This window comes from Myripristis murdjan, chromosome 22, assembly GCF_902150065.1.
Source record: "Myripristis murdjan chromosome 22, fMyrMur1.1, whole genome shotgun sequence".
NCBI lineage: Eukaryota > Metazoa > Chordata > Actinopteri > Holocentriformes > Holocentridae > Myripristis > Myripristis murdjan.
The window spans coordinates 31,448,663-31,465,048 of record NC_044001.1 but is presented as its reverse complement, the minus strand read 5'-3'; the positions used below and the strand labels follow the sequence as shown (position 1 = coordinate 31,465,048).

Below are 16,386 nucleotides of genomic sequence, written 5' to 3'. Positions count from 1 at the left end.
ATTGCAAGACATTTCTTTGATCCATTGACAAGAATCTGGTTTCTGAACATCCTTCCATTTCAAAGCAATTACACGTTTTGCTTGTAGTAAACAAAAATTTATAAGTTTGCGTTTCCTTGCATTGGCTGGAAATTCTTTAGGGTAGATATGCAGTAAGCATAGTTTGGCATCAACAGGAATAACATACCCCATCAATTTAGAGATCATCTCAAGCACTTCTTTCCAGAATATTTGAAGTTTTGCACATTCCCACATACAGTGTAATAAGGTGCCAATTTCTTTGTTGCATTTCACACAATTATCAGGGAAATGATTAAGTTTAACAGGTGTAATATACGTCCTAAGCAGCCATTTATATTGTAACAATTTGCATCTAGTATTTATAGTTTGGGTTTGGGCCAAAAAACAAGTATTCTCCCATTCCTCTACAGAGATGTCTGATTGGAGGTCATTTTTCCAAGCAGACAGACATGAAAGAGAATTTTCTTTAGATCCTGCTAATAAAGTTCCTAATTTGCAAGTACTTAAAAAAGTGTTTCCTCGGGAGGTCATATTTATCCACTAATTGTTGGAATGACATTAGAGTACCTTCATTATACAAATCTTTTATTTTGTATAATCCATTATCCATCCAGCGTTTGAATCCCATATCACATCTCCCTGGTTTGAAACTGTCATTTCCCTAAATGGGTGTGAAACATGAAAGCTTCATAGTTTCATTTAAAAAGGTGTGGGCATCATGCCAAACTACTATTGAATTTTTAAGAAAAGGATTTTTTGTATTCTTTGTAAGCGTTTTGGTTTGCGATGAATAAAGGTACAAGCATAGTGGAAGTTCTAAAGCACTGTTCTCTAATTCTATCCAAGCTGGAACCTCTGTTGTAGAAAAATAATACATGACAGCACGAAGCTGGGCAGCCCAATAGTAAAGTTTCATGTCAGGTAGTCTTAGCCCTCCACACTCATATGGCAAATAGAGGAGAGAGAGTCTAGGGCGTTTATTATTCCATATAAAGGAGGTGAAGATCTTTTTAAGCGTAGAAAAAAAGGAGGTCGGAAAGGGGAGTGGAATGGATTGAAAAAGATACAAAAATTTTGGAAGGACTGACATCTTAATAATATTAATGCGTCCTATCATGGAGATGGGCATTGAACTCCATTTCTCTAGGGATTCTCCTATTTCTTTTACTAAAGGATCGTAGTTTAGTGAAATAATGTTTTTAATATCAGGGGTTATTTTAATTCCTAAGTATGTAAATCCTTGTGGGGCGTTGTTAAATTGTGTGTGAACTGACGGATGTTCTCTCTCTTCTCTATTTAACAGTAATAAGGCACTTTTATCATTATTAATTTTGTAACCAGAGAATTGTCCAAACGTCTTGAGAAGATGACTGAGCCCCTTGGTTGAGGTTTCAAGATTTTTTAAAAACAAAATAATATCATCCGCAAAAAGAGACAAATGGTGTTCTGTCTTGCCTATTAGTATACCTGAAATTTCAGACGACTGGCGGATTGCCATTGCTAGGGGTTCGATGGCAAACAAAAATAATAAAGGGGACATAGGACAACCCTGATACTGAAAGGTTTTTAAATTTGGTTATTGGTTACAATTTCTGCCACTGGCTTGGTATATAATAATTTGATCCATTTGAGATACCTTTCCCCAAATCCAAATCTTTTTAGAGTGTCAAAAAGGTATTTCCACTCGATCCTGTCAAAAGCCTTTTCAGCATCTAATGACAGGATGGCATGGTCCTTGGCATTTTGTTTTGCATACAGAATATTAAGCAGTCTACGAGTATTATGGAATGCTTGTCTACCCCGTACAAATCCATTTTGATCACTAGCAATCAAGTGGGGAATGACTGATTCTATCCGCCAAGCCAGGGCTTTACAAAGAATTTTAGTATCGCAAGACATTAAAGATATAGTGCGATATACAAGGAATACAAGGAATACAAGGAAGTTTATTTGTCATTATACAACAGGTTGAATAATGAAATTAAAGTGTGGTTCCCTCTTGATTGATTAATTGATTAATTGATATGATGCTCTTTCTGCGGGAGATTTCCCTTGCTTTAAAAGGAGAGTAATTACTGCTGATCTTAAAGATGGCGGTAATATTCCTTCTTCATAAGATTCATTAAACATCTCAAGAAGTTGAGGTAACAACGTCTCTGAAAAAGTCTTATATATTTCTATAGGTAGGCCATCGGGCCCAGGTGCTTTACCACTACTCATACTTTTCAGCGCATCCACTAGTTCTTCAATACTTAAATTTTTTATCAAGATTTGTTTTGATCTCCTCAGTTAAAATTGGGAATTTAAGTTGATCCAAAAACTCTTTTGGATCAACTTTTTCTGAACTCTCTGGGTATTCTGATTTATAAAGATCTTCATAATATTTCGTCACAGCAGTATTTATTTCAAGTGGATCAACTATGTTTCTCCCATCTTCCAATTTAATGGAGTTAATAGCCCTATTTGTTTGTATCTTTTTAACTCTCCATGCTAATAGCTTTCCAGCTTTCTCTCCTTGGTCATAATATGATTGCTTTAGCCACATCAAATTAGAAGCTATTTTATTGGTGGTTAACTCATTGTACTGTGACTTCAAAATGAGAAGATCATGTTGTTTTTCCGGAATATGCTTATAGTAAAGTTGTTGATCTAGCTCTTTTACTTTTTGTTCAAGAGTATTCAATTGGGCATAAAATACTTTAGATCTGGATTTAGTATAGCTAATTATCTCACCCCTTATATATGCTTTGAACACTTCCCCATTGTACTGAAACACTGGTTTCATTTGTGTTTAAAGAAAAATAATCATCTATTTTCCCATCAAGAAGGTGTAGTCTAGTTTATTCTAGTGGGTATATGCACACGCGCACATGCACGCGCACACACATGCGCGCACGCATGCATGCACACATAACTTCTACAATACTTCCTATGGAAGCGCTGGGATGCATCTTCAGTGATGTATCCTGTGGTCATAGGGTGTTTCGGGTCTGTTCGAACATCATACACCCTCGCCCAGGCGACCCAGCCGGGGGTGATCAGTCCCCAACTTGCATCCCAGCAGCAGTTAACCACTGGGCCTCCCTCTTCAGCCAGAGCCACCTAGTGGCTCTCTCTGCGGCATCAGTGGTAGATTTGACCGCCCTCTTCTTAGCCAGGCCCACTATCCCCAGCTTAGTAAAGGCTCTGCATAGTGACCGACCTGCAAAGCCCCGACATCCCACCTCGATTGGCTCACATCTGGTAGTCCAGCCCTGCCTCCTGCACTCCTCTGTCAACTCCTGGTACTTGGTGCGTTTCCGCTCTTGCGCTTCTTCCATGCGCTCCTCCCAGGGTACAGTCAGCTCCACCATGATGACTTGTTTGGTGGAGTTGAGGCAATGTGCTCTGGAAAACACAGCTGCTTGCCGAGATCTACTTTCAGCTACCAGTCGGGTGCTGTGGCAAGGAGGCCAGGTGCTGATCTTGACTGTGGGGTGTGTTTCTCTCCCGCCTTGACAAACTTAATGTCTCTTGGCCGGCGTTGTTTGCTGGTGGTTATGGCTGTGGCCACTGCCTCCGCCACTGCTTTTAGCACTTGATAATGCCGCCAGCGGTAGCGACCGTCTGCAAGCGCCTTTGGGCAGCTACTGAGGACATGCTCGAGGGACCCTCTTCCAGAGCACAGAGGTGTAGAGGTTTGCCGGGCTTGGTAAGCTGTCATATACCGCTTGGATCAGAAAATGGACTCTGTAGTAGTCTGCTCGCAGGATGTTATCCCAGGTGACCCTTCGCTGCTCTGCTGATTCCCACTTTGTCCATGCTCCTTGTTGTTTCAGACCCACCATCCTGCTTGCTCTTTCTTCTTCCACGCCTGCTCAAACTTCCTCCTGGAGAAGGTGCTGCCTCTCTTTGCCCCTGATTTCTTTAACGTGGGCCCTGGGGAAGTAACCTAGGCCAGCTCGGCCTCTGGCCACATTCCCCACCAGCTTCCTCTGCCTCAGCCGAGACTCTGCCACCTCCAGTGCCTCGCCTGCTTTCCACTTCCTGCCCGTCCTGACCTCGATTCCTGCTGCTGATACCTTGGGGTCCCTTGAGTCTCTGTACAGGAGTGCCTCCCTTGTCCGCGACACCATGAACTCCTCTTTCAAACCGCTGAAAGGGAGTTGCAGAATGTTGCTGCTTCCATATAATGCCACGCTACTGAGGCTGCGTGGAAGGCCCAGCCACCTACGAAGGTAGCTGCTGATCCTCCTCTCCATTAACTCAACTGTTGTCATTGGGACCTCATATACCAGCAACGGCCACAGGATCTTGGGCAGGATGGCGTGTTGGTAAATCCAGGCCCTGAATCTACCTGGTAGACCTGACTTGTCAGCCTTTGATAACCACTCTTCGAGGTCTTTGGTGGTCCTTCTGATGGAATTAGAGTCTTTGAGGCTGGCATCAAAGACCTCTCCCAAGCTCTTCACCGGCTGCTCGGTAATAGATGGAATTGTATCGCCAGCTAGTGTGAAGCGGAACTTCTCCACTACTCGCCCCTTCTTCAGCACCAGTGACCTAGCCTTCCTGGGTTTAAAGCTCATCCTAGCCGATCCGATAAGCCTTTCTAGGCCTCGGAGGACCCATCTGGTTCCTGGCACTGAAGATGTTGTGATGGTGAGATCATCCATAAAAGCCCTGATTGGAGGTTGTCTTGTGCCACACACACACACACACACACACATGCGCGCTTTCTGAAACATTTTCTCCACTGACTAGCTTTGGACCATTTGAGGTTGTCGGCTCGTGCCCCTCTTCAAGCCATACACCTTTTTCCCACCATACAACTTCACTGCTTCACCTAGTAGTTTACATAGGATTCACATCACGCCTGACGGAAGTCCCTATGGTCAAAAAGAGCCTGCTTCGTAACACAGAGGAAGCGATTTTATGAATGGGACAGTGAATGTTATGTCAAAAAACAAACCGATGCGTATCTCTGCGCATTTTTAAGTGGTTATACGGAAATTCGGGACCTTTTCTAGTGGGTATACAGCATATACCTGCATATCACGTAGACTACACCACTGGAGAATACTGTGTGTGTGTTTTTCTTATATATTTTGTTATTGTGTGTTGAAGGTTTGGTGGGACTTAATTATCAGTCCCTTGTAGGGGTTCTGGTGGAATATTGGTTTAAATAATACTTTTGTCAGACTGAGACGCTGACTGGCACCCCGCAGAAAACAAACAAACCTCCCTGCCAGTAAGTCGCTACAAACAGCATAGGGCTGCTGGTTTACCACATGTCCACACAGTCGCAAGGGTGGCAAGCACATTTAAAGTTTCTTCAGAAACTCCCTGTTTTTCACAATCCAATGTTGACATGTTGACTAAATCATATATTGACATTTATGCAATAGAAATATATTTGCCATATATGTGTATATCTGGGAAAACTATACGGAACGTATTTGAAAGTGGCCATTTTTGCTATATTTTAAAATATATTTGTCATATATGCCTATATAATTATCATATGTATGAGATATACATGGACATATATACTTAACATATATGGCCATATATCAGATTTGCGTATGGGAGCCTTCAGATCTGGAGACACGCTGGCACAGCGAGGAGGGACATGGAGGTGGGAATCAAAAGAACTAAGGCAGAGTATGCTCAGAAAATTCAGGGTCACTTCTCCACCAGTGACCCCCAGCAAATGTGGAAGGGAATAAAAACTGTGTTGCCTCTAGGGCATTTCTTTGCTCATTTGTGATGTGTATTTTTGAAATGGGTCATTGTGTGTGTTGTGGTTGGAGGTGACAGTTAAAAGGTTAAAAATGTCTTTTGAGAGGATTTTATTTTGATAGCAGCGTTACCGATGACATCACTTCCTGATAAGTCACCTGTGCATGTTACTTCCTGTTTACCTTCCTCTTCTTCCTGGATTGAGAGTCAGGCAGACATGAAACATATTTGAAGCTATCCATAGCCATTCACTAAGAAATATTGTACAGGCAATGCCGTAAGTGCATGTATTTCATATGTAAGGTGTTAAAAAGGCAATAAATAGTGATAGTCATTAAAAATATATATATTTCATTTGTAATTAAAAAGACGTTTTGTTTATGCTATTTACATGTTTAAAAACATTTTGCGAGCAATATTTACAGTAATTCTCTGTGCCTACAAATATGTAAATTCATACTTTAAGTTGCTAAAATGCAAGATTTACTGCTTATTTACAGTTTTCACCGAATGTCACAGAAGACCTCTGAGTAAACTGTCAACTGCACTTCGACTCATGTTTTCTTTGGACACGGTTTAACTTGGTGTTGAAACAGAGTTGCTACACTCTGAGTGAGAACACTACAAAAACCATCATCGACTACAGCAAGAATTAAAGCTGCAAGCAGCGTTGGACGGGCCCTTGCACCCGTGCCCCGCGTCCCCCTCGTGCCCGTTGGGGACGGTCCACTCCCGGTGCCATTCACTCAATCACACTTACACACACACACACACACGCACACACACACACACACACACACTCACACACACACATCCACACACACACACAGACTCACACACACACACACACACGCACGGGCAGGCACCTACACACACACACACACACACACACACATGCACGCGCAGGGGCACACACACACACACACACACACATGTGCATGTGCATGTGCACACACACACACAGACTCACTCACACACACGCGCACACACACACACACACACACACACACACACACACACACTCGCGCACACACACACACTCACACACACACACACACACTCACTCACACACACACACGCACACACACACACACACACACACATACGCACGGGCAGGCACCTACACACACACACACACACACATGCATGCACAGGCGCGCACACACACACACACACACACTCACACACTCACTCACACACACACACAGTTCTGGCCCAGTTGCTAGCGGCACTCCTCCAGCAGATGTCGCCCTAAGCTTGAGTTTGAGTTTGAGAGTTGTTTCTGATGCCTGTCAGTCTTGACCATGGGGCTGAGTGGGGGAGGGGCAGAGCAGAGCAGAGCAGAGAGCAGAGCAGAGAAAAAAAAAACACCTGTCCCACCTGTTAAACTAGTCTTCACAGTGGCCACAAACTTTTTCCAATCCACAGCTAGACCTCCTATTTTTGTAGGAGAATTTGTCCTCTTTGCATCTGCATAGGTTTGGAAGCTGTCAGACTTTTACTTTGGACTCCTGGGGCCTAATTAGTGCCCATGGTGACGGCAAGTGCCTGTTTATTCACAGCAGGCACACCAGGGTCCATGGGAAAAAGTGGAGGCATTGGTTGTGGACACTGACTTTGAGGGCTTCTGAAATCCAAACGGTTCAAAGGAATGTAAATTCCTTCAGAACTTTTGTTAAGCACTATGTTCTCTGTCATCTATGAAATTTTCAAGCCATTCAAATTAACGTCCTGGGAGTTTATAGATTTCATGCAAAGTGAAAATTTGGGCGAAAACGTGACTTTCAAATGCAAATTGCGGACTTCCTGTTGGTTTTAGGTGGGGGGCACGAGCACGAAAAATGTCGGGCTTGATGAGATCTACGTTTCGGTGCTGGTTTGGTCTTTCTATCACATTCCTGTGGGCCGCAGGGGCTGCCTTTGCGTCCCTAGGTGGCGCTACCAAGCCCATTTTTGCTCCAGGGGGCTCCGATTTTTGATTTTATCAAATTTTTCGCCAGACCTGGTGTGCGTGCCGAATTTGGTGAGTTTTTGAGCATGTTTAGGGGGTCAAATTAAGCCTCAAAGAGACGTAATAATAAGGGAGAAGGAGAACACAAAAGAAACGAAGCAAAAACAATAGGGCTTCACACTGGGACAGTGCTCGGGCCCTAATTAAAGCTGCAACCAGCGTTGGACGGGCCCTCGCACCCGTGCCGCCTCGTGCCCACTTGTGCCGGGTGGCTGTGGCATTAAGCACACACCCACACACACACACACACACAGAGTTGTTACTGCTCCTTCCCAATGAGTGTGTATTGGGAGAAGGCTGCAGGCAGCTACTGTGAGTCAGAGGAGTGGAGGAGGGGAGGGAGAGCAGTGCAGAGCAGAGAAACCAGAGTCCCACCTGTTAAACAACTCTTCACAGTGGTCACACACTTTTTCCAATCCACACCATGATATATATTTTTGTAGGCATTTTCGTCCTCTGTCCATTGGCATAGGTTTGGAAGCTGTCAGACTTTTACTGTAGTCAGCAGGGGCCTAATAAGCCCCTAGGATTCTGCGTTATTCCCACCAGAGTCCATGGGAAAAAGTGGAGGCGCTGGTTGTGGACACTCTGACTTTGAGGGCTTCTGAAATCCAAACGGTTCGAAATTATACTAATTCCTTCAGAACTTTTGTTAAGCACTATGTCCTCTGTCATGTATTAAAATTTTCAAGTCGATAAGATTAACGCTCTGGGAGTTTATAGATTTTCTGCAAAGCGAAAATTTGGGCGAAAACGTGACTTTCAAATGCAAATTGCGGACTTTCTGTTGGTTTTAGGTGGGGGGCACAAGCACGAAAAATGTCGGGCTTGATGAGATCTACGTTTCGGCGCTGGTTTGGTCTTTCTATCACATTCCTGTGGGCCGCAGGGGCTGCCTTTGCGTCCCTAGGTGGCGCTACCAAGCCCATTTTTGCTCCGGGGGGGGGTCCAATTTTTGATTCTATCGAATTTTTCGCCAGACCTGGTGTGCGTGCCGAATTTGGTGAGTTTTTGAGCATGTTTAGGGGGTCAAATTAAGGTTTACTTGGACGTAATAAGAAGAAGAAGAAGAAGAAGAAGAAGAAGAGAAAAACGAGGCAAATACAATAGGGCTTCGTACTGGGACAGTGCTCGGGCCCTAATAAGAAAGAAACCTTACAAATACAATAGGGCTTCGCACTGGGACAGTGCTCGGGCCCTAAAGATACTGTATGCCCCCCGGACCCATCTCTCCCAGATGCCCTCAACGCATTCTATGCCCACTTTGAAGCTTCCAACTCCTCCCCCAGCTCCAGGCTCGCTGTTCCACCAGGTGAGCTGCCCCTCAGTGTGACTACTGAGGATGTGAGGGGGTTGATGCAGCGCATCAACTCCCAGAAAGCAGCAAGCCCAGAGAACATCCTGGGAAGGGTGTTGAGAGGCTGTAAGGGTGCTTTTTCTGGATTTCAATTCCGCGTTCAACACAATCATCCCGCAGACTCTTGCTAATAACTACAGCTACTCGGATTAACACCATCCCTCTGCAAATGGGTCCTGGACTTGACACACCGGCCACAATCTGTCAGAATTCACAGCATCATGTCATTCCCCATCATCCTCAACACCGGCTCCCCTCAATACCCCAGTGCTGGAGACTTTCTATAGGTGTGTGGTGGAGAGCACTCTGAGTGCCTTCTCTATCACCACCTGGTACGGGAACTGCTCTGCTGCTGACAAAAAGGCGCTGCAGAGGGTGGTGAAAACCACCCAGAGGATCACTGGCAGCAGCCTTCATTCTTTTGTGGAAATCTATGCCAACTCCCCTCAGGCAAGAGGCTGAGGAGTTTTAAATCAAGGATAACCAGGCTCAAACAGAGCTTCTACCCAGAGGCCATAAGACTGATGAACTCTATGCCCCAGTAATGCAGTTGCACTTTCATGCCAGACTCGTTGTGACATGACATGCTGCTCTGTTTTTAAAGTTTGGTTTTAACATGCTGCTCAGTTTTTGTTGTTTTTTTCACTACAATATAGTATTTTTATTATTACACATGGTATTTATTATTATGGCTATTTTTGCAGCTGTATCACAGTGGCAGGATGATATTACCTACAAAGTGCAAAAACTTAGTTTAAAGTGGATTATCACAGGCAGCATTTTTGATTTTTTGTTTTTTTAAAGTGCATTGGTCAAAAGAATTTTGACCAATGCACAAATTTAACAATGAGATTGCTGTCATAGTCAGCCCTGCAGTTGTGGGTGAGCAGCGGGAAGAGTAGTATGCTGAGGACACAACCCTGGGGGGAGCCAGTGTTGAGAGTAATGGGTGAGGAGAAGATGTCTTTATCCTAACTGGGGTCTGTTGGTCAGGAAGGCCAAAATCCTGTTACATAGTGATGGACCCTTACGAAACAAAAATATATTGCAGTATACTGGAAAATATCATGTGATATATTAGATAATACATTTCCATATATGGGAACTAGTCTTTATATTTTACAATATATTGAAATATATGCATAGACCATACATGTCTATATATTGATACATATAAAAAAATATATTGCAATCAAGACCAAAAACGGCACTATATTTTTACATGCAATAGTTTGTCTTTATATGTTCAAATATACTGCAATATATGCATATACCATATATGTATATATACAGTACAGGCCAAAAGTTTGGACACACCTTCTCATTCAATGCGTTTTCTTTATTTTCATGACCATTTACATTGTAGATTCTAACTGAAAGAATCAAAACTATGAATGAACACATGTGGAGTTATGTACTTGTGAAATAACTGAAAACATGTTTTATATTCTAGTTTCTTCAAAATAGCCACCCTTTGCTCTGATTACTGCTTTGCACACTCTTGGCATTCTCTCCATGAGCTTCAAGAGGTAGTCACCTGAAATGGTTTTCACTTCACAGGTGTGCCTTATCAGGCTTAATTAGCGGAATTTCTTGCTTTATCAATGGGGTTGGGACCATCAGTTGTGTTGTGCAGAAGTCAGGTTACTACACAGCCGACAGCCCTATTGGACAACTGTTAAAATTCATATTATGGCAAGAACCAATCAGCTAACTAAAACCAAAAACGAGTGGTTATCATTACTTTAAGAAATGAAGGTCAGTCAGTCCGGAAAATTGCAAAAACTTTAAATGTGTCCCCAAGTGGAGTCGCAAAAACCATCAAGCGCTACAACGAAACTGGCACACATGAGGACCGACCCAGGAAAGGAAGACCAAGAGTCACCTCTGCTTCTGAGGTGACAAGCAGAAGAGATTTGTATGGGCCAAGAAACACAAGGAATGGACATTAGACCAGTGGAAATCTGTGCTTTGGTCTGATGAGTCCAAATTTGAGATCTTTGGTTCCAACCGCCGTGTCTTTGTGAGACGCAGAAAAGGTGAACGGATGGATTCCACATGCCTGGTTCCCACTGAGAAGCATGGAGGAGGAGGTGTGATGGTGTGGGGGTGTTTTGCTGGTGACACTGTTGGGGATTTATTCAAAATTGAAGGCACACTGAACCAGCATGGCTACCACAGCATCCTGCAGCGACATGCCATCCCATCCGGTTTGCATTTAGTTGGATGATCATTTATTTTTCAACAGGACAATGAGCCCAAACACACCTCCAGGCTGTGTAAGGGCTATTTGACCAAGAAGGAGAGTGATGGAGTGCTGCGGCAGATGACCTGGCCTCCACAGTCACCGGACCTGAACCCAATGGAGATGGTTTGTGGTGAGCTGGACCGCAGAGTGAAGGCAAAGGGGTCAACAAGTGCTAAACACCTCTGGGAACTCCTTCAAGACTGTTGGAAAACCATTTCAGGTGACTACCTCTTGAAGCTCATCGAGAGAATGCCAAGAGTGTGCAAAGCAGTAATCAGAGCAAAGGGTGGCTATTTTGAAGAAACTAGAATATAAAACATGTTTTCAGTTATTTCACCTTTTTTGTTAAGTACATAACTCCACGTGTTCATTCATAGTTTTGATTCTTTCAGTTAGAATCTACAATGTAAATAGTCATGAAAATAAAGAAAACACACTGAATGAGAAGGTGTGTCCAAACTTTTGGCCTGTACTGTATATCGCAACATAATATATAAAAAAATATATTGGGATTTTTCTTAACATTGCATATTTTCCAATAAACAACCATAACATATGCATGGACCACGCATGGCATATATTTAGGGTCCGGGCAGCTTAGAACACCGGACACTATTGTATTCCCAGGTCTTCTTTCTTCTTCTTTCTTCCGAGGAAATCATACTTCCCATGGGTGAAAACTCACCAAACTTTGCACAAAGGTCCAGTCCCATGCCAGATTACCTCAGCTGCAAACTCAAGGCAGTAGTCCTGATGGTGGCGCTATAGCAAGCCTTTAAAGTTCAAAACTTTGAAAATTCATAACAAATCAACCATATGTGCTACAGCTTCACAACTTTCATCAAACTGTAGCCTCAATATAGAAGAAACTTTTGTACATTTAAACTTATTAAAAATTATGAAGCCATCACTCTGTTGTTTTTTTTTTTTCAAAAACTGCAAAACTTCTTAAACCTATCTCCTCCCACAATTTTTGCTCAAATGTCACCAAACCTGCTACAGAGCATCTTCAGACTGTCCTACACAAACGATGTTCACAGATTTTTGATTTATCAAAAATTAAGCCTACAGTGCATCAAAATGTTTTACTGTAAACACTACTGTAAACATATACCTGCAAAGTCTTGCTAAATAAATCTTCAATGTTCATGAAAAAAATTGACAAAATTCTGGAGTCATGGTCGATGACGTGTGGCAAATTTCAGAATTGTATCTCAAAAACTGAATTTTTGACAGCATTTTGAATTTTGCTCTCATGTGAACAATTGGAGTCAATGTAAAAATGGCATTTTTAAACATCAATTTTTCACTTATGGAGCCAATCAATCATTGTTAAAAACAAATTAACATCATCTACCTGTTGTCTAGATCAGTTCTCTAGTTCTCAAATGGGGGTACGCGTACGCCTGGGGTAGGCTACTTAGAGGAACTCCAGGGGGTACTTGAGATTTTTTAAAATTATAACACGAGACTACGTTGCGTAGATCCGACCGAGCAATCTGTCAAATGTCTACAAGACTACCTGACAAACACCAGGCAAACAGCTGATTTCTCAACTTAAGTAAACAAGAGCTAAACAAGATCCTCCGTGAATTTTAATTTCTATAATAAAGTGCCTCAGTGGAGTCAGCACCATGGACAGTAGGCTACCTGTAAGATTTTCCACGGAGATGTGCGGCTATATATTGTTATCAGTTATTAATTAGCCTATTAATCGTTATTCATTTGTTTAGTCTTTATGAGTTTCCTGGGCCATTTATTTAATTAATTTGTCAGTTTGTTTGCGTCTGTACATTGAAATGAACTTTTAATAAATCAACACATCTGTGAAAACTGTCGTCTTTATTTCAGAGGTAAATTGATAACAGCCTGAAAAGGTGATTATATAACTCTGTTCAGCCTTAATGTGGCTGCTTACTGTCCTTACTTTTGCTGCATAGCCACATTAATCGGAGCTGACGTTAAATTGGAATGACACACCCCCAGCTGAAATGAAACATCTGCCAGTTAAAAATGACTGAGAAGTCGGTAGAAGTATAATTATCAGTCCATGAAAAAAATATATATTTTTTTTTTCCAGCAGATATTCTAGTTACAACGTGATTGAGCAAGCAGAGCAGTTTTATTTTGCTATGTTTGGTATTTATTCACTATCTATTCAGTTTCAGGAAAACACGATGTAACCACTGGCTTAGTCAAATTGTCAAGCTGCTATCGAGCTGCTACTTGCCAATTAGCTCAGGGCGGTAAACAACTGTCTTTGGCTCCAGAGGTTGCAGGTTCAAACCTCGACTGGTGCAGAATCCACATTGTAATGTGAACATCTTAATCATATGCTCCAAACTGCGTGAGCGTGACAGATCACTGAGCAGCATCTTCCTAAAAATGCCTGGACCCCACCCATTGCTGCACAGCAGCTGTAATTTTACGTATATTTCCAATACATGTTCCCATATAATTGGAATGTCATAGATCATGTATTTATAAATATATTAACCCAGTGTTCATCACATAAATGTAAATACATTATGGAGGACTTTTATACATATAAAAGTCAATATATGAAGACATATTATATATTTATATTGCAATATATGGCAAATATATGAAATGCGCAATTGTTGCTGTATTTTTCCATATATATTAACATATATTGCAATATTAATGCAACATATAAATATATGCCACATATATGATTCACCTATATATTACACCATTTATTTCTGAGACATTTTCAAATAAATATATTTCTATACATTGTTGTTCGCATATTAAATGTAATATATTCTAATACATTACAATACATTGCATTTCATATATTGGTAAATATATTTTCTTTCCGTAAGGGCGAGCTAGTCTAAGTGCTTATTTACTAGAGTCTGAGGAATAATTGTGTTAAAGGCGGAACTGAAATCCAAGAAAAGCAGCCTCACGTATGCGTCCCTGTTTTCCAGGTGCGTGTCTTAAGGTGTCTTCTGAGCAACCAGATGTTCCACATCACCCTCAACAACAGGAAAAGCAGATGGTTCCATCAGTCTAACGGGCTGCCGCAGGGCAGTGTCTTGGCCCCTCTCTGGTCTGTGCAGTCAGTGCGACTGGTACTGCAGTCCCTCCCATGTTTATCTTCCCAAAGCTTAGATACAAAGACCACTTCATTACCGGAGCACCTCCAGGATCAGTTGGTACCTCCACCAGAGGTACCAACCTCTGGTGGAGTTTAAGAAGATTAGCAGCCACTGCTGCTAATCTTGGATAACCATGAAGCCCACATTTCATTGAAGGCTGTAGACATAGCAAAAACAGATGGTATTGTTATGCTCACAATTCCACCCCACACATCCCATCGCCTGTAGCCTCTGGATAAGAGTGTGTATGGTCCATTTAAAACCTATTACAACAGAGCTCTTGATGGTTGGATGAGATCCAACCGAGGCAAAACAGCCAGCATATACCAAATCCCTGGCTGTGTGAATGATGCTTTCATGTCAGCAATGACACCCCGGAACATCTCTGGATTCAGATCCACTGGGATTTTCCCTTACAACAGAGATGTCTTCTCCGATGCAGAGTTTGAGCCATCCATGGTGTCAGACAGGCCCAACTTGGAGCAGCAGCCTGCAGCTGCAGGTGATGCACCCGTGGTTTCAACCTCCCTTTCTGCTGAGCTACCTTCACCAGGCCCTGCACATGCATGTGCTTCACCAAGTGACACAAATTCACACGCCAACCATGCTGGATGTGTGTCCTACTGAGATTCTACCCTTACCCAAAAGTCAGCAGCTCAAGAAACAAACAAACTGAAAGTGTGTGAAGACAAAAATCCTGACTGATACACCGGTGCTTAGGTGAGGGTAGTGTAACACCGCAGCACTAGAACAGAAGCCTTAAAATGAGTGAGGATGGCAGACACGCACAGCAGGGCAAAGTTCAGGGTGATTTATTTTATCAAGCACAAGGATGGCAATTTACTTGGGGCAGTCCCAACATGCCTGTAGTGAAGACAAAGAGAAAAAAAAACATTAAACACAATCCAAAATTAACAATGTATAATAAATTAATCCCAAATACAATATATAAACAGACACATGAACTCAACAAAGAAAACTCAGGAACCATGGTTAAAATAATAAAAAAAAAAGTCAACTTCACCTTTAAAGCAGGCAGCACAGCTCCTCACAGCAACACCCAGCAGCAGGGCAGGGAAAAGACCTGAAGTGAGGGTTTCACCTCCTTTTAACACCTCCAGCACTCTCCAGGACTCCTGCCTGAACCATTCCAATCATCCACCATTAAATGATCATGTTTGCTTTTAACCAGGGTCCTCCCCTCTTTTAACAATCAATCATATTTAGCAGTTTTTTAGTCATGTAATTTTAGCAATAGTGAACCTCAATATCAACCTTTTAATGATATTGAGATATGAGAACTTGCACTTTTGATTTGGTATGTTCCACCTGCACTCCTCCCTGGTGCAGGTGTAACCAGTTACCTCAATCAGGAGCAATCAATGTGCTTAACCAGTCCAGACTCTGCCTACAGCCTCTCAGCCCCAAGGAATGAACCACCGGTGAACATGAAACAAAGAAAAGCTAGATCAACAGAGAAAACAGCAATAATAATGAAAATAATTAATAATAATGTTCAACTGTGGTAGATGTCAGCATGACAGTATGAACTGGGTGTGCACCCCCAGCAAACCACACTGTACAGGTGGCAATCCACTCACTGTCCATTGGCACTGTCTGCTGTCACAGTGGCCATGTAGTCCCCATGGTCACACACCTGAAAAGCAGGCAATTGAACGTGCCCATAAAGAGAGGAAAAATAAACAGAAAGGCAAAACAGAAAGAACCATCAAAGAGCAACGAAAGCTGAACAGGAAACAAAGCCAGACGAAAATTGCAGTGTAAAGCAGCTCTGAGGAGAGTGATGTTGTCATCCCATTTGATGACACTTCTGAGCATGAGAGATCCAGCAATGAAAGAAGTGAACCAGAGGCCTGTATCACGAAGCAAGCTTAGTTTTCGCTGG

At 42.5% G+C, this 16,386-nt stretch overlaps 1 pseudogene; it reads right to left on the bottom strand.

Annotated features, from left to right (window-relative positions):
* Positions 1-2,998: 2,998 nt before the first annotated feature.
* Positions 2,999-5,470, bottom strand: LOC115380777 (uncharacterized; annotated as a pseudogene).
* Positions 5,471-16,386: the final 10,916 nt, after the last annotated feature.